Source organism: Coregonus clupeaformis, chromosome 36 (assembly GCF_020615455.1).
Source record: "Coregonus clupeaformis isolate EN_2021a chromosome 36, ASM2061545v1, whole genome shotgun sequence".
Lineage (NCBI taxonomy): Eukaryota > Metazoa > Chordata > Actinopteri > Salmoniformes > Salmonidae > Coregonus > Coregonus clupeaformis.
Genome location: NC_059227.1, coordinates 37,280,951 through 37,301,248, shown reverse-complemented (window position 1 = coordinate 37,301,248; position 20,298 = coordinate 37,280,951). Strand labels below are relative to the sequence as shown.

Genomic DNA, 20,298 nt, shown 5'->3' with positions numbered 1-20,298 from the left:
GACTTCTTATGTAATGACTATATTTTAGGTATTTATTTTGTATTAATTAGTAAAAATATGTAGAATTTACTTTTCACTTTGACATTATTTAATATTTTGTGTAGCTCAATGCCCCCCAAAAAATGTAAAGGGGCAATAGACTTTCTATATTATTTGGTCCATTTTAAATATTTCACATGTATCCTAAAAAATATATCTAATGTCTCTAGGCTATTCTTTATTGGTTAAAATATATAATTCTAAGTATATATATATTTAGAACCGTAACTATATGGCCATCATTGCAGCTTTGTGGATGTTCCTTAAATGCCTTGTATATATTCTTAATTAGTCCAATGTACATCTGCCAACTGCTCATACAGACAGGGGCTGCTGAACAGATGGGTCGCGCTGTGCGTACTCACAATAGCTATTCACAAACCTCAACTGCGGACATATTTTGGAGTATGTGGCTACTGCCCGGGGCACCAAGGCAATCTGCACCGCGTAATGTTGTGAATGAGGGATAGAATGACGTCAGTGGCCGAATGTCAACAATGTAGCAATTGAGAGTAGGCGTTCCATTCGAGTGTAACAAACAGCGAAGACTGAACAGCACGCTGCACAGGATCGTCACACACGCTGACATTTGCTGAAGAAGAACATCAACCGTTTTTATAACTACAAAACTTCATTTTTATAAAAAAGTAATAAACGAATAGGGTAAAGCAAATGTTTTCTCCCTGCAGCCGGGGGCTTTAGGAAACTGCAAGGAAGTCATCATGTGAAAAAAAAAATTGTTAAACAGACAAAAGGGCTGGATTACAAGAAAAAGAGCGAAAGTTAAAAGGTGAGCTGCGTGCATATGTCAACGAATTTACTGGAATGTGTTATCGAATGGCTTAATTATTTAATTCATGTGCAGTGCTCGAGTATTCTATAATATGATTATAACGGCGAATGGAGTTCTTAACTTGTACGGTGAGTGGGCTGTTAATGCTTGATGCTATGAAAATCTCTCCCAAATAATACATGCGTAAATCTCTAATGCTTGGCTGTGTGCCTCTGATATGTTTCGTCTGGTTGTAGCTATTTGTTTGGAGTGTGAATACTCTCGGTTTAAGAGTGAAACGTAGGGCTACCACATCCTGTTATGATCTGAGTCAGTAAAGTGTGCACTCCCTCCGATTTGAATGTTTTGCAACTGCAAGATGCATTGCTATCCCGGAGGAAGAGGAGGCGCGTCGGTGTGAGTGTCGGGGTAAGGCATGGCTCTTGTTTTCTCTGAGAGAAAATAAGCTGTCACTTGCAAAGGCCTTGACCTATTAATGGGCCATGGCAAAGGCAAAGGCCCCCAGTCCGAATTCCCGCCTTCATTCACTCAATGGCTTTCATCATGAATGAATTCGGACTAGATTCACATTTTTCTAAGCAATTACACTTTAAATGAGTATAGCCTACACATTAAAGATTACTCGAATTATAATTATAATAGCCTAATGATTATGATTAGTTGGCCTAGTAGGACATTGTTATGCTATTTAGTAATTATATTATATTAAGCTACCCCATGTGCTCCTGCGACGAAGCGGATTGTTCTTTAAAAAATAGTTTTTACTCCGCTCATACTTGAAAAATGCTCTCTCACATTTAACAGCGCAACGTGCTGCTTTTGAGTAATGAAAGCAATTTGTTCGATTGTGCAATTGGCTGAACTGCACGCATGTAAAAACGATTGGCCATTACACTACACATTCCCCAATAAATCCACATAAAATCAGCAAAATATTTGCTGTGTATTCAATTGGCTCGATGGCGCCATTTAAAGAACCAGAACACGTATTTCCAAGAAACCGGGGGATTGTGATCTCCCTCTCCATATTTACATAGTCCGACATAACTCAAGTTAAATTGAGGTTACATGTGTCTACAATAGTCCATATCTTCCAGCAATGTGGCTGGAGAAACGATAGCCTGCCTGCTGTAAACAAAAGCTGCGCCTTTACGCATGGAAGTCCTCGTGCTTTGTCTTTGCTCACTTTGCATTGGCAACAATGTGGAGGGCATTAGTGGCATTTCGCCTATTTCCCATCATTTCATTATTCATTTTCAGTGTTTTTGTTGATGTTTTATTGACGATGGTGATAGGCTTATTGGTGCAGTGACTTGGCGGCGTTGTCCTCATCTTGAAATCACTGACCGAAAGCGGCTATCATCCGTGCATTAGGCTACTATAACCTACACACCTGCTCTGCATAGGCGGCGACCACGTTTGCTGCGCGATGCTGTAATGTAATAAGAATGTGTCATCCGAGTGTGTTCTCTCCACGCCGCACAAGCCTATCTGGGAATGCGATGCGTCATGCGTTGGCTATTTCCAAACTTAAAAGAATGACACAATACAATAGCCTTACCAAAAAAAAAACGAAATCATAATCTCTAACATCCTTCGTGTGTTGTCCACAGTGAGAGGATCTCTGAAAAACATGCGTTGTGCTTCGAATGATGCTGACATTTTAATGCAGTGATACAGCATTTTGTATATAATGCCTAGGCTACTGGAGTGACGAAGCGCACTTAGACATTCCTTTGTCTAGTGCTGTTGAACTGCTGATGCCATGGTTTCACAGCCGTTGCTGATTGTGCTATGAGTGTGCGCATAGAAAATATTTTTAAGTGATGATTCATGATTTGGACTAATGTATGGCATTCTGAAAACTAATTTCCCATTAAATGAGTCTCGACGCTTCATTATAACACTATTATAGCATATAGGTGTATCTAATTTAATTCAATTTCGCCTGTTCTTGAACCAATAAACAAAAATAGAAAAATATATACTTTTAAACTATTCCTCTTTCACATAGGTGTTATTGATACGCATTGTATCAATCAATATAGCAATTTATAACACATGCGTAATCATCTGCCGCAGATATTACGCCATTGTTCTATAGGCTGCTGCCTTTATCTTCTGTAGACCTAGGCTACATGCGCATACTTTCCCATACATGTGCATGCTTTCACTAATTGCGTCAGTGTATGCTTCACTTTCTCGATGAATCTGAATCTATAATTTGAGGCCATGTTGACAGTGAACTCCTTGGCTGGATACAGTAGCCTATGATACAATATCACACCAATAACCTTCAACAACTATTATATAGCCTATTTCGATTTAGCCGAAGATACATTTGATTTGGTTGGAACATTTCATTTCTGTATAAGGTTGTTTTGGTGTTGAATCCATTGCATTATAGTTATTTTTAGGAGATTCAGTTACTTCTATTACCTACTGTAAAAAGAAAGCTATTAGAAAAAAGCATACTTTATGCTAATATTATTTACATTTAACATTTTAGTCATTTAGCAGATGCTCTTATCCAGAGTGACTTGCAGGAGCAATTAGGGTTAAATGCCTTGCTCAAGGGCACATCGACAGATTTTTCACCTAGTCGGCTCGGGGATTCAAACCAACGACCTTCCCCAAGGGTTCCCGCCCTGCTCCCAGCCACTGCTGAAATCCGACACGGGAACAAAATCTCTTTACCTGACACTGTTTGTCCCCCATAGGCTTTCCATTCCTACCTTTCTACATTCCTTCCAACCTTCTTATACTCAAGAGTACCTGGCCTACATACTAACTCCTTATGTACTCTTTGCTTTGTGTTAATCAACCCTATGATGTTCCCACAATAATGGTGTCTTATGTTGCCCATGTTAGCAATGTACCACCACCTCATTCAATTAAAACAACCAATAGAAACACGTTATTGTTCTCTGAGTTAAGATAAGAGAGCCCTCCAAAGTTACTGACTGTGTCCGAATACCCATACTAGCATACTAAATAGTATGTGGAAAAGGTTGTCAGACACGTCAGAAAAGAGGAGTGAATTCTACTAGATCAAACACCGAAATCAGTATGCAGTTTAAGTATGCTAGTATGGGTATTCAGGCAGGCCAATGATTCATGATATCGCACTTTTTAAAAAATTTGTCTGGGGATTATGACTAAGAATAGAACTACTTTTCATGAATATTGTTGAATAATCAGTGAAAACCTTCAAGGTTTTGATGTATTACGGCACCTAGATATTATGTAGATTAATGTGCACCTGAAGGAAGGAACTGTCTGTTGGAAAATAACTAGGTTGTTTTTATGAGGTAACATGTAAGACAATATAATGAATCTGTCATGAGAAAGTTTTCACACATACATCTTTGTTTTTGGCATCATTAAGGGATCGTTCGCATCCCTCCAGGCATTTGAGTAGAAAAAAACATGTTCCCATAGTTCTCCCACGTCAGCACAAAGGCATGTTTGACTGGGCCCCAGCCAGTGTGAGCCATAGATGGGACAGCACTGCTGGGAGAAATCTAAGATCCTGCAGCTCAGACCTAGGGCTTTTGTTTTTTTCCCTCCCTCTCTCCTCTACCTCATTCTCTCTCTCTCTTTTATCTCTCTCTCTCTATTTCTCTCTATCTCTTTTATCTCTCTCTCTTTTCTCTCTATCTCTCTTTTCTCTCTATCGCTCTCTCTCACTCTCTCTCTTTTATCTCTCTCTCTCTTATCGCTCTCTCTCTCTTTTATCTCTCTATTTTCTCTCTCTCTCTCACTCTCTCTTTTATCTCTCTCTCTCTCTTTTATCTCTCTCTCTCTTTTCTCTCTATCTCTCTTGTCTCTCTATCTCTCTCTCTCACTCTCTCTCTCTTTTATCTCTCTCTCTCTCTCTCTCTCTCTCTCTCTCTCTCTCTCTCTCTCTCTCTTTTCGCTCTCTCTCTCTCTCTCTTTTATTCTCTCTCTCTGTCCTGGGTGTTTCGTTCCTCCTCTCCCACTGTACAGGGCACTGATGCTTACTGCCATTATCACTCACCATGTGAAATCAGACATCATTATCGCGCCAGACCCACCTCCGTCTGCCCTGCCTGCCTCTCACTGTGTTCACGTCACTTCACTGTGTGGAGAGAGACAGAGTGCCAAAAAGCTATCACACACAAAACGCTACAGGCACGATACTGATTGCTCTGTTTTGGTTGGAGTTTTTATACTGCCTGCGTGAGATTATCAAGACTCCTAAATCACCCCGGTGACTGCGTCATCAGACTGTCTGTGATGATCTGCTGTAGTATTTACTGCCAGGCTGAGAGTGACTGAGCGGGACCCCACCATGTGGCCTCAGGCCTTGAGGAGGCTGGCCCACACATAGAGTTCTCTCAATGCTCATTAGGAACCCATCCTGTGGTCATCCATTACTTTTTAATTGTGCAAAAAGGATTTAAACAAGCTAAGTTACTCACATCTCGTCTAAATTGGGTTTAAGTGAAAACAACAGCGAAGGTGGGGGGCCTATAGGAAGTGTGTGTCAGTGACTATCTGGGCGGTACCATGACACCGAGAGTAGACATCCATTGAAGTGAAACATTCAAGGAGAGGTAGTACAGAGGCCTTTCAGATCACATTGCAGTAATCTCTCTGTTTAGAAGCTAATTGGAAGACGACACCTGGTTTGATAATTTTCCCTAATGGGCACTTGGCTCGGCTGTGTGCTTGGAGGTGCTGTGTGCATGGAGGTGCTGTGTGCATGGAGGTGCTGTGTGCATGGAGGTGCTGTGTGCATGGAGGTGCTGTGTGCATGGAGGTGCTGTGTGCATGGAGGTGCTTTGTGCTTGGAGGTGTCCTCCTTACGTTGTTGGATCCTCTGGTTTCCTGTGTGAAGCATATAGAGCGCTGCAGGAGTATGAGAAGCGAGCGTGGTAAAGCCAGCGCAGCTGCCGTTTGGACATGGTGAGCCCCTCACACAAACTGCGTCAGCACAGGAGTACTCTCTCTCTGCGGTGAGACAAGACAATGCCAAGGAGTGTGATTGCAGTGCTCTCAGCCTGTCACTCTAAAGAGACTCAATGATCAGCTCTTATCTAAGGGCAAAGGCATGAATATCATGCCAAAGGACTTATTTTCAGCTCCTGTCAGCTCCAACACTCAGTTGTTCTATCTTGACAATTGTTGTTGTTACAATTTATTGGTGATGGGATACCAGTGTGCTTATTAAATGGGGAGTCAATACCTCAATGTAGCATTTCCTGTCCAGTTCCATTGAAATGAAAGCACTTTTTTAGTTCCACTTGTAGAGGTGAAGCATACTGTCAGACCTGTGTAGCGATAGCATCCATAACCTAGTGTCATGTTTTCACCAGCCCTGCCACTGTGTGTGCTCCTCTCCTCTTAAGCATCAGAGAACTTGGGTGACGTATGTAATACAAGTCCATTTTTTCTGTAGTTGACTGGGAAAATTGCGGCATAGGAACCACATCAAGAGCCTCAGCTGTGCCTATATGTCTAACTGTGTCAACAGCAGTACAGTTACAGTCCAACATGCACCAGGCAGGCAGCCGATGGCATTTGTTCTTTACCAGAACCACATCCAGCTAAGGAAGGGCCAAAGAGCAAATTCCCCAGTGTGTCTTGGGAGTAGTTGTGGAATTTAGTCGACAAATCCCTGTCTGCATTTTCTTTCATTTTCTAAAAGTTCCTTTGAGTTTCTAAGATACCTTTTCCATATTTAGAGCAAAGCAAAGCGCCCAGTTCGGTTCCAGGTGTTGTGTCTACTCCCTGGGGGGCCCTGCTATCACAGTGGTAATGACATGCATTGTTACAGGAGGGGGTCGCAGTTCCGGAGCGACCCACTAGGTGTCATCCTCCAACAACCTTAGGCACCTCCTCACTCACAGTCTGGACTAATCAGTATCCTATTGGTGTCACCTGTGTCTACCTGTTCACCTGTGTATTTATGCCCTCACTTCCCTGTGTTCCCTTGCTCAGTTTTCTCTGCTAGTTTCTCTATGTCCAGCAGTACTACTCAGTGTCTGATCGGAGACCTATGTACAGGTACTTGAGAAGTATTCTCCCTGTTTCGTTATTTGTTTCCGTCTTAAGTAGTATTTAGTATTTTGGCTGTCAGACGGTTTTTGGAGACTTACTGTATTTGCTCCGACCTTTCTTTTATCGTGATAAGTCCGTTATTTTGTATTTTGGCTTCGGGACCACCAGTAAAGATCCTTGTTTCACCATCTCTGCCTACTGCCTACTGTATATCCTGCACCGCACCTGGGTCACACCTCACCCCAACCCTTACAGTGCATGTGAATTTGAGGCAGAGAAAACTGGATTTTGTCTGGTGGGGTTTCCCTCATTGGGAACTCAGTAGATAGTATAAGTCATATCCTCATAGTTACAGTTTTCGTGTCAGCGTTTTCCCTCTACAGCTGCTGAATCACATGTAGCGGGGAACCGGAGCCCCTCTGACCAATGACCGACCACTCACATATCCACCCAGTCAACCTCCCATTACCAAACCCACCCACTTACTGTATACTGCCTTACTTGACTTAATCCCTTTAGCTCCTAGTGGAACAAAGGGCCTCAGCAGTCCCTTTTACAGTATATAGACATATTCTCTTAGTCTCTCGTCGGCCTGTCTCTAACTTACTTCATGCATCCTCATTCACTACTTGTTTTACACTGCTCATACATTTCATATTTACATTTCAGTCATTTAGCAGACGCTCTTATCCAGAGCGACTTACAGGAGCAATTAGGGTTAAGTGCCTTGCTCAAGGGCACATCGACATATTTTTCACTTAGTCGGCTAGGGGATTAGAACCAGCGACCTTTCGGTTACTGGCACAACGCTCTTAAGCACTAAGCTACCTGCCGCCTCCTACTTTCCTCTTAATTAGTTAGTCTGGCAGGCTACTTACTCTATTTGTAAAGGTTACCCTCTATCTCTCTCTGATGCTAACTGATTATGTTAGGCCACTGCCTGACACAATGTCAGACAAAAGAATGCTCTTCTGTTGTCTTCCTTTCTAGTCTGAGGTCATATCCTTACTCTTATGTCTGTGACAATCTCTTTTGTTCTGCTGGTGTTCAGCATTACAGGACTTATTGTTGTGCAGTGAAATCTACAGCTCATCGATGACAGTGTGCCAGAAAGCTAATTTGTGAGCTTTAAGCAGAGTTGAGCTCTATCTCTGCGCAGTGCCTACACAAACCTGTGAGGGAGGGCATGGGAGTCGCATTAGTGTCTCTGTGGCTTTTGTCGGCACACATGAGTCACAAGGCTTCTGCATGTCAACATCATGCTCTGTCTTTATATAACCTGGATGCACTTTCTGTCTGCATGGATGATCAACACAGAGGTGGAAAACATGACATTTTGAATGGAAAAAATAGAACACAGAAAATTTGACACAGAGACAGATGAATACTTTGGTGTTGGTTATTACTCTATAGTAAATGTTTAAAAGTGTAAATGTGAAAAAGATCCATTTATATATGTGAAATTGAATTTGAGTGATGCAATAGAGCGGCAAAATCAAAAAATTAGCTGTCTACAGGATCAATATCATCAATATCCACAGATAGGGCTGTTGCGGTGACCGTATTACCTTCACACCGGCGGTCACGAGTCATGAAGGCAGTCAAATTCCACATGACCGTTTAGTCACGGTAATTAGGCTTCTCCAAGCTCTGATGCTGCTGATGGTCATTAGTAGCCTACCAAACTTGCTAACTGCCTGGTACTCAGCACTCTATTGTCCCTCTAATCACTCTGACATCAATGCAAATGTTTTCGAAAATCAAATCAAACACTTCATGAGAGCCCATGAGCACATGTTGCACAACATTTCAATAGGCTATGCAATTGCGCGAGAAAACAGAGTGATGGCCTCTACTGAAAAGAGGAGGATCAGCTTTCTATAGGCTAGGACTACTAAATAATATTTATTTTTCAACTTTCCTAATATTAAGCACATTGCTTATATTTACAACAGGAGTATAGCCTACCTGGCTGGCATGAAAATAAACCACGGGGAAAAGCGTCCTCCATTTGCTATTTAAGTGCATAGATTACATGTACTTTTTCCCGCTGACCATGTTTCGATACAGGTGCATGATAATGGTCCATTCTAAATCAAAACAAATTTCACACATATATTATTTAGTATATGTAAAGACAAGATTAAATCAATAATAGTCTGATGGGTGATGATATTAGCCTATCACTTGTGAATTATATATTATCACTTGTGAATGATGCCCAGCATAAGAAACAATGCCCTTTTTTGCGACTTTTTCGAATCATAGTCACACACCTCATGTAGCCTAGCCCATAGGCCTATATGTTTTAATAATGTTTGTATCACAACTAAAGTGGCCAAATAACACATTAATCCGCTTTACAAGTGGTGTAGAGCCTAACTGGCATACATAAGCAGCGCTTGAGTTTCAAGTTTGGGGAAGATAATTTTCACCATAAAAATGCACCTTTATAATAAAAGCATTACTTGCATAATCGCATTTGTGGTCACTTTTGATAATGGTGTTTTCCCGCTAATGGAACATTCACGCTTAACCTCCATGGGATCGGTGTCCCGTATACAGGACGGTTGAGCTAACATGCGCTAATGTGATTAGCATGACTGTTGTAAGCAGTGGCGGCTCCTGAAAAAATTCTCAGGGGGGGCAATTTTTCTGATGATTTAGGTGACCTACACACATTTTAAAAAAGATATGTCCAGCAACAACATGAAGACAGGGGCAGCATATAAGTCAATACTGATATACACATTACTTGCTTCAAAAAGGCCTCATGGTTGAATTGGAAATATGTGCACCTGAGCATGATTCACAACAAGCAAGCAGGAGCTTTTGATAGAGGCTACTGAAAACATTGATGCAAGTTATTGGTAATAAGACATTTTTATAGACTTCCATATTCTGCCCTCTTGTATAGATTTGTGAAAATGAACAGTGATAGACATTTTGCCTGAAAACAGAATTTGAAAATAATTTCTAGAAAAGGTAAACACAGCTATCTGTATGGCTTTGTAAAAATGAACAACCATATTCTGGCCAATTGTATAGATTTGTAAATATGATGATGTCTCCTTTCATGCATACATTTTCAAATAAAGCTCTGCTTTGAGAAAGATCGAATGATATTGTTTAATCTTACCTTATGGCCTGCACACTGCTTGTGAAGCTGTCGAGGGCACGTTTGATGAAGACAGCATCGATGTCCTTCTTCTGTAGCTTCTGGTACAGAATGTCGACGTGGGGCATGATTTTGTGAAAAAGCCCCAGGAAAAAAATAAAATCTTCTTGCTATCTATGTACCTCAGCACAAGCACCAGCTGTGTCTGTGTAGAAACGTCCGTGGTCTCGTCAGCTTGGATAGCTACGAAGTTCGCCGACTTCACCTCCTCCACAATATGTTCCCTCATGACCGCTAGCATACACTCCAGTAGCTCGTTTTGAATGGTCTTTGATGTGCCCTTGAAAACTTTAGCATTTTTAAGATGGTCATCAAACACCTCATCTAATTGTGCCACAAAGTTGACAAGTCCAAGAAAAATACCAGGGTTGGTGGAGCCCTCAGTTTCATCTTTGCCTCGCAAAGCTAACTCAAACACTCGCAAAACTTCACACACTGGATTAGCCGGCTGAGGATTTGGCGGTTCTTGCTAACCTCATCGTTGTGGCAGTAGTACGTGAATTGATTGACGCTGCTACCCGCTCTTTTCTTAGTTACGTTCATGGTTATGTTACGTATGACGAAAGCGCGTAAGTGCAAGCCCTCCCGGAACCCATAGAGATTGTATTGAAAGCTCTGATATTTGAAAAAAAAAAGATTTTACATGACAGGCTATGAGAGACTTCTGGGCGATTTTCAACCTGACTGAAATCGCCCCAAAACGGGCGGGGCCATTTGAAGCACGACTTTAGCCTGATTGGACATTTAGTGGCAGATCAGACGTCTAGATTAGAACACTGATAACTACTGTTGCCGTGATATAATTGATTAGAAAAAAAATCCCTTCCTTTTCCCGTTTGGCAGTGCGTCGCCCATATCGCCCTAATGAACACACCGCCCCTGGTTGTAAGTAACAGCAAACTTTCCAGGACATAGACATGTCTTATATGGGCAGAAAGCTTAAATACTTGTTAATCTAACTGCACTGTCCAATTTACAGTAGCTATTACAGTAAAATAATACCACAACAACAAAAAACTTGTCACGGCAACTGGTTTGATACATTCACCTCTGAAGGTAAATAATGTACTTACATTCAGTAATCTTGCTCTGATTTGTCATCCTAAGGGTCCCAGAGATAAAATGTTGCATAGTTATGTTTGATAAAATCAAATTTTATATTCAAATGTAGGAACTGGTTCTACAGTTTGAACCCCTGCTGTCTCTGGCTCCACACCCACCCTGCCTGGCCATCTAGATGTGTGAAAGTTAGTGTATAAGCTTCACATTATAAGCACAGCAATCCATCATGTATGACATTCCTGGGAGTGTGTAAACTTACATTTTGTATTACCATATCATTTTTGTGTGTTCTCTATAGTTATGTACTTAAAATGTATCAATTGACCAATTCGGCACATTTGGGCAGACTTGATACAAAATACTCCAGTATTGCAATGCTTCACTGGATCAATCAGAAACTTTGCACACACACTGCTGCCATCTAGTGGCCAAAATCTAAATTGCGCCTAAACTGCAATATTATATTGTGGCCTTTCTCTTGCATTTCAAAGATGATGAAACATTTTTTTCGAAAACGCATGTTTTTTTATTATCTTTTACCAGATCTAATGTGTTATATTCTCCTACATTAATTTCACATTTCCACAAACTTCAAAGTGTTTCCTTTCAAATGGTATCAAGAATATGCATATCCTTGCTTCAGATCCTGAGCTAAATGCAGTTAGATTTGGGTATGTCATTTTAGGCTAAAATTGAAAAAAAGGGTCTGATCCTTAAGAGGTCTAAAGCCTACTGCCGTGTGCGCATTGCTGTGCTTATAATGTGAAGAAATAGCCTAATAGTTTATCAACATTTTAAGCTAAACGTTCTGATCTTTTGCGTCAGCCTCATTGCGTAAAAACATTTTTTTGATGCTAGTGGTTGCATTAATTTGGGATCTATCACATCCCACAACTGCCCCAGACTATGTTTGGAATATTTATTTCTCCCACAGAATAGAATAGGTCAAGTTTTGTACTATGGGGGATAGTAGATTGACATAGGATAGTGCTTTTACTGTTCGTTAGGCCTACTCATCTTGTTGGCTGATTAAAAGTACATGTGGACAGTTCTTCCAATATCTTCAATATGCACCTCGGAATTGGATAAGGACGCACGCAGTTGCGTCCCGGATGTGTCTGTCTTCACTTGTAGCCTGTGAGGAAGACTTGATGGAGAGCCGTGTGAGTGAGATGAGCGGTGCTTCGGAGCGGGCAGCATTTAGGGAGAAGGGCTGCAAAAGGCATGGATTTTTTTGGGGTTTATTATGGCCACACAAAGGGGATGCCACCGGGAAATTCGAGGCATTATCAAGTGCTTCTCAAATTGTGAATGAGAGACTGACGAAGTGTGTACAGCCTGTGCAAAAAAACAAAGCAGAGCTCATGCCTTGCAAGCAATCTTTTTCAAATCATCATTAGAGTTGCATCATGTAGCCTTACAATGTATTAAAAATCTAAACATATAGCCCAACATTTGTAGAACAACTAAAGTTACATAAATAACTCTAAATTAAGCATATAGGAGTACCGTAATTTTCGGACTATAAGCCGCGCCTTTTTTCCCATTTTTCGACCCTGCGGCTTATATAACGGTGCGGCTAATCTATGGATTTTTACAGCTAACGGCCACTAGAAGACCTCCTAAATCTATGGATTTTACAGGTTACAGTCCACCAACTTTAACTCTATGGGCTCTATGACCGGTCCGCGCCCCCCACCTTTAAGCGGCGGGCTCCAGCAGGAAAAGCTGGAGGCCGGAAAAGAGTGAGACAGGTAGCGCGCGAAAATTAAAGTGGAACCGAGAGTGGTACGAGAGACAGAACGAGAGACAGAACGAGAGCAAGACAGACAGACATTACGAGAGCGAGACAGTTTGTCTCTTTCCCGACAATCCCCTCTGTGCACGAACCCTTACATATGGTAATTAAACATTAAAACACCTGCGGCTTATAGTCCAGTGCGGCTTATATATGTACACATCATTCAATATCATTCAATTTAGCTGCTGCGGCTTATACTCCGGTGCGCCTTATAGTGCGGAAAATACGGTACTTGTTTCTTTGTTAACCGCTCAACACAGAATAGCCGCATGTGCGCACTCCCTCAAATCATTTGGAGAAAATATCCTTTCTATTTTATTCAGCTTTGTTCAATTTTATTCTTCATACTATAAAATAATATAAAATAATGCTACGGAATTCTAAGCAAATCTTGTCTGCTAAATGAACTAGTGTAGCCCACAGCCATTTGGCATAGCCAGATCAGGACCTAACATAAAAACAACTCAGAGTATGCTATTCTGTTCTTCTGAAATAGACTATATTTTCTTCATGTCATGCTTCTTTAGACCTGTCTAAAATAAGTAATGGATTTATTGTGAAGATGTAGGCTATATTACATGGATTTATTAGACTTTTTTAAATGTAGATGTTCCAAAGGTCAGCATCAGTGGCTTGTACGCTATGTGTGTGGAAGCCAGGAGATGCTAAATGTGTTTATGTTAATTAACGGTCAATTACGTGAGACCGACAGTTATTTGACAATCACCGGCTGACTAAATTTTGTGACCGCCACAGCCCTATCCACAGATGTCAATATTTCCATCATCTTCATTTCACCACAAATATGGTATTAGGTGTTGAGGTATTCCTTCACGTCCTTCACCTTGGCAACTATTTTCATCATCCGATTCCTCACACTTCTGCCAACAACAATTATTCCGCAAAAATGTGGATATCTTTCCTGTGCGCGCTCCCTCTCTCTCTCTCTCTCTCTCTCTCTCGCTGTCTCTGTCTCTGAGCCTCATTCAATTACAAAGGTTTTGTCATTGTTGTCAGTAATTGATTGGTTGAAAGCCTGAATGAACCCGAGTCCCAGGCTCGCTAGAGGGCCCGACGATTCCTGCGAAGGTCATTTTGTTTTCCCTCTTTTCACATTTTTCTCCGTGGTCTATCGGAAAAAGGAGCAGCATTCTGTCAAGCACTCGAGAGTGGAAGGTATTTAAAGCAATCAGCGGATTCCTGGTAAGAGGAGTGAGGTCATTGTTTTAGGGAGGGAGGGAGGGAGGGAGGGAGGGAGAGAGAGAGAGAGAGAGAGAGAGAGAGAGAGAGAGAGAGAGAGAGAGAGAGAGAGGTGACCTCTGTGGCAGGAGATAACCCTGTGGCGGGCTGTTGTTGTCTGTCTGCCAGACCCAGGCACAGGGCCAGTCAGCCAGTACTGTGAACTCTAAGGTAACACTGGCTATGGCAAAGGTCACCATTCCTGCTAGATGGAATTATTTGTACTGCTTTGCACATCAGAACTGCTCGCCGAAAACAAAACATTCGCTGTGTGTATGTGAGGGGATGTAAACACAGAGCTCCAGCATCTGATTAACGCTCTATGAATAACAATGACAAAATAATGAGCCCCTTTCTCCAGGGTCAGGATAAACAAGGCAGGATGTAATAATGATTATCTATAAATCAGCTTTCTGCAACTTTTCTTTATTTGTTTTCATGTGTAGGCTACATTGATTTCCCCCTGCAGTTATACAAGCTGCGAGTCACAACACAAATTCCATGAAATACAGAATAATATTTTCATTAAAATCATCACTGCCGAAGTAGTGGAGTGTAAAAGTAGCCAAACAGCTAGGCAGTGTGGTTTTGGGTATAGTGCAGCTGTAGACGTAGTTCGTGAGAATGGGGGGTTGGGGATCGGCATCCTGTGAGACTTGCACAGGTGGTTGGGAGGAGGGAGGGAGGGGTGGAGGAAAAGGTGGGCGTGGAGGAGCAGGGGCGTAGTGCCCACTTCCTGTAGAAATACTGTAAAACAGTTGGCTCACGGCCAGATCAACAGGATTTGTCTTGCAGTGGCTGCTCTCTCTCCGCCACACAATAGTACGTGTTTTATCTAGATAGACGTTTTAAAAAACATAGCATTATCTTTCTTCTCTATGGTTTGATAGATGGATAGATGGATGGATTCTGCAATATTGCAGAAGTTTATGGGAATGACGTGTATTTTGTTTATTGAGCTGTAGTGTACTTTCTCTCTATGTGCATAAAGGTCACAGATCATTTCTGGGGTTTGCTTGTCGCTCATACAGAAATAGACAAGACAAAGGTGTTCAGTATAGATGTTCGATCTTAATTTGATCACCCTGTTGCAGGAGAACTTTCCTGCAAAGCAGGACATTTTAAACGTGTAGTGTAGTTGAGATTTTAAAAGGCTTCTGAAGTTTGCAATTTCCACTTTGACATTTCAGACTTGATTTTCCCTTATGAAAAATGTATCGACCCCTACAAAAATGTTAATTAATTATAATCCACATAATAATTCCCATTTCTTGTTGCTGCAGGATTATTTTCCTGCTGTAGCAAATTAGCTCAAATGAAGGTCCGTCATCTGTAGAATCCATGCTTGTCTCTATCTGAGTTCTGCTATTGACTCTATGGAAGAAAGACAATGACAACTAACAAAATACAAAATGTATGTTTTATACCACAATCATAAATTGTCATTTCTAGTAAAAAACCTTAGATTACCATCAAAACAAAATAGGATAATACTGGATGAATTCACTTGATCATGTTGTAGTATGATAAATTGTCAATTGTTTGTATCGATGGCCACGTCAATTGCAATTGCCCTTTTTCCTCACTCATTCCCGAGACACTTGCCGTGACTTTTCCATCACCGAGAGAGAGAGAGTATTTGGATCGATAGTGCCGCCTGCATTAAAGGCTTTAGTAGCTGCCGTTTAGATGGATCATCTCAAACGCAGAGACTGTCTCTGGAGGGGAGGAGGCAAATTGATCCTCATTATGCTTAGCGCTCTCTTACTCAACTCATCATTCTCATTGTGTCGTCTGTTTGAACCGGGTAAATATCATAATGTGTACATGCTGCACTTTTACTTTACATGTTCTCTCCGTGGGTTTATCCTGACCATAATGTCTTCTGCGTATTCGAATGTGTGTATGGACAATTTGTTTTATCTAGAATACAGGTTATTTCATATGAGGAGCTGTGTAGAATTGCAAAGTCAGTGTGATTCATCAAGAGCTTGCTATCAATCCAGTGAAGTCTGAGCCCCAGCATACTATGTCATATTGCGGCTAAGTCTGCAGCCTTAAGCAGCTTTCTTGGTTCAGTGGTTTGATTATCATGCACAATCAACAATGTTATATTTTATAGAGGCAGTTTACAAGCTGATTCAAATCTTCTTCAATTTGATTTAACATTTCTGTCATTTAGCAGACACTCTTATCCAGAGCAACTTACAGGAGTGAGTGCATACATTTCTGCCATCTCTTTCATGCTTCTTTGGTGGACATCAAAGTTAAAACTGTTAGCAGCTCAGATCTTTTGTTGATATAATGTGATGATGGTACAGCTTTTATCAGATTTTGATTTGAAGGGTAAATTGTGGTGTAGCATAAACTACGTATGCACATCCGTGCTTTGTGACCTTTATCAATGTGCGTTCGAGTTTGACATGCTTTATTTCAGTTGTGATAAGATGGATGGTTGATTTGACATCATACGTATTTGGTGGCAACTCTTTGTTATTGGTCTGGCCATAAGCCAATGGGAAATTCTACTGCGAGGAGTGTGTGTGTGTGTGTGTGTGTGTGTGTGTGTGTGTGTGTGTGTGTGTGTGTAGGTGTGTGTGCGTGCGTATGTGTGTGTGCGTGTATATGTGTGTGCGTGTATGTATGTGTATGATACATGAGAGCCTTCCTGTCTTTGGGGAAGCCCACACTACAGACCCCTGAGCTGCCAATCAAATGACTGGCATAACATCTTTACATAGTGGTGTGACTGGTGTTGTAGAGTCACTGCTGCTGGTGAATGATCTGTTACTGATCACTATCATCATGGAAGACAAACCTGTAAGTACCTGACTTGTTAATCAGTCTGTGTTCACTTTTGTTGTCAAAGTACAATTTTGTTTTTATGTTTTACAGCAAAGTGTTTTCTGTTGTCACAATGTGTGAAGACTACATTATATTGCTACTTTGACAATAACGTCAACATACTATGTTGAATTGTCTAGTTATCTAGCTGTATTGTGTTCATAAAGTCATATTCATCAGCACTTTTTACTTGTTCATATTCTAAATGTGATGTTAAAAAAGTGTCCAGTTGCCTAGTTTATGGACCATATCAGAAGAAACACTGAATAAACTAGACAGGTCTATCTAAACGTAATTCATGAGTCTTTGGTTTACGGTAAAGCTGGGAGGAAAGACCTTGAGCCACAAAACTCTTGTAGTCTAGGAATTCCTCCCCATGTTGAACTGTGTTGTCAACTGTTAGTTGACAGAGTTCAGTGAATACATATATAAAAATTTGCCAAGGAAATAAAGTTTGCTTTTGTGACTTCCCTCCCCTGCAGGTGCTAGAATATTGTCCGTATCCGAATTTATGTAGAAACTATTAACAGAAACAACAATTTATTAATGTCTTCATGTTTCTCCCCTCCATGCTAAGTGTAAATCTTTATTAACAGTTCTAAGCTGTTAACAGCAGATATGTATGCTCTTATAAACCACATATGTTTTTACTTTCCCCAACTCCCTCTATTTTTATATTTAAATCTTGATGTAAGAACCCATTGAACATATTTTTTGAAAAAATATGAATTTATGACTTCTTAATGGCAAAGTGTGACTGCTCAATCCCTTTATGAATGGTCTTACGTGTGCAATGTATGCATATAGAGTCAAGGCTCATATCCCCTCTTTATTAGTGGACTATTAGTAGCACAATGGATTCCTGTGTCTCGCTGCTGTTAGTCTCAGAGTCAAGGTTTGTGGCTTAGAACTAATGCTGTAGTTAATGCCATCATAGTAGGAGTACAACTCATAAGAGTGCTTAGCCCCGGACCACGTGGAGGGCAGGCAGGATGCTATGTAACATGGCTAAGAGCTGCTCAGGGTAAATGCTGGTGCCTGGTGAGGCCTGGCTTCTAAACTTGTGTCCATCGCAGTCTCAACCCAAAGGTCCTGATGAAAAAGTTTAGAAACCGTTGGCATATGTTGTCTACAAAGACTTAGGCCTATTCCATGATGCCTATCTTGCAAAGCAACCTCTTTTTGAGTAATTGAACCATATAATTAAAGTGCAGATGCCTGAGAGTTAAAGTGACATTAGGCCGTCGCTTGGATTCCTTGAATGTCTCAGAAGTATCCATATGCACTGTAAAAGCAGCAGTCTGCCTGTCTGGCTCCCATGGTGCACCTCTTCTCATCCAGCATGGGGAAGGCAGTGAAAGAGGCCATTGTTCGTGTCACTCTGAGGCATGCTGCATGCACTTATGACACTGAGTGGGAGAAATTATGCCCATTATAAATCTGGAATGTCTTTGAATCAATCAATTGTAGAAGAACAAAATGCATTTCATAACCAACTTCAATTTTAGAAGGGCCCACTCTTCTCTAGAAAATACTTTAAATAAGGTTTTTGTTGTTCACTTATTGTTCTGTATAGAAAATCATAATATGCAGGAGTACTTTTAGTTACAATATTGTGAGGAAAAATTAACTAATTCCACCACTTTTTCACAGAAGCTTGAACAGTAAAAATATGGACATTTCTATATAAACCCAGAGAAACAATATGGATGGAAACACTAAATTCCCTCATTAAAGCCAAGAGCGTAACAAATTTCCTTGGCGCGCAGAAGAAATGGCTCATACTATAACATGACTCAGTGCTCGTTGTTTACGGGTTGGAGAATAAACTTGAAAGTAGACCACCTCCGGAGTGCGATTCAGACGTCTGGTCTATTGAATCAAGTCTTCAGCTAATGCCTTGACAAAACAAATGGCTTTCAGGGCATCTCTCTCCTACTGCTTTCCCTTCCTTTCAGAAGGCATTGATTGATGTGCAATCTCCCTGGGATTGTTCTGGTATGATGTAATGTTTTGATGATCCTCAACATGGTAAGATGCCATGTGTAGCAGCACTGACATAAAAAAAACAAAGATTACAACTATCTGAAAAGGCAGAATCCCATGTCTTTTCAGAGGAGTTCTCTATGCCTCACAGGTCATGTTAGCCCCATTTAGACATTGTGGAACACTTAGTATCAGCGAGACAAAGGTATTTGTGAGAATGTTAGGTTCTTGTTGTTTTCAATGGAAGCTGAGCCTCTCACCAGACAGACAGTTTCCAGTGGTTGTTTTTCAGCATATTTTCTGGGGTGCACTGTGTGTATCAGCAGTACCGTTCTCCCTAAGCTACATCATATAGTCACCACCACGAGGGTGTAAACTGACAGCAGAGAGTGGAGGTAATAAAAAATGCCCTTATCCACCAGGGAGAGGCCTATTTTTAACCCTACCGTATCACGAATCGCCATTTTGGTCTTTTGTGGCGAGGAAGATATTTCGGGACGCTCTCGGGTAGTCTGGCCTGTGAGGCGAGATGAGGTGGAATCTCTCCACAACAATACATCTTGTGACTGTGTGTGTGAGTGTGTGTGTTTATGCGTGCGTGTGCGAGGTGATGCCGAATTCTGAGACTGACCTGTTGTAAAGCTGAAAATACAACTTGTTTCACCAGCGGGTACTTCTACCAGCACTTTCACTATCTGTACTAAAAGGTTCCTGATAGGAACCAGATGGCAGTCTGGAACACCCGTACAGACCTCATAGGAGCTAAACAAATGGTAAACAGCTACGAAATAATTTAAAGGGGACCCACGTCGGGCCATTGCTCATTGCATTAGCAGCACATAACAGTCTCTTGATCGGAACCAGGGCCGCCCGCTACTCCTCACACTTAAAATAGTGGTCCGATAGATAGACTTAAGTTCTCTCTCAGAGCCCAGGAAAAGTCTACTGGCCTGTCTGTCTGCTGTGTTCCTGTTTGTTTGGGTTGGATTATGATCCGCCTTGTCTAGAGGCTGGCTCTGAGTTTACTGCCCTGTTTTGGAGGGGGAATGTGTGTGGGAGGGGCGAACAGGGAGGGTGAGTGAAAGCACAGGAATTCCCACTCACTTTGGCTCGTCCTGCATTCAGTCTGCTCCTCCGCTACCCCCACTCCCCTTTCTCTCCCCTCCGCTCTCCCTCCCTCCCTCCCTCCAGCTTTCTCCCTCCCTCCCTTTCTCTCTCTCTCTCTCTCTCTCTCTCTCTCTCTCTCTCTCTCTCTCTCTCTCTCTCTCTCTCTCTCTCTCTCTCTCTCTCTCGATCTTTCAGTTCTCTCCTCTGTTGGGAAAAGGGGGA

General features: G+C 41.5%; 1 protein-coding gene across 1 annotated transcript in view; it reads left to right on the top strand.

Moving 5' to 3' along the window:
* The first annotated feature begins 582 nt into the window (after positions 1–582).
* The window catches only part of LOC121552898 (transcription regulator protein BACH2), a 124,859-nt gene continuing 105,143 nt past the window's right edge, over positions 583–20,298 (top strand). Inside the window, exon 1 of the mRNA XM_041865991.2 lies at positions 583–829. The gene's annotated coding sequence lies outside the window, so the exon portion shown is untranslated. The remainder of the gene's footprint in view (positions 830–20,298) is intronic.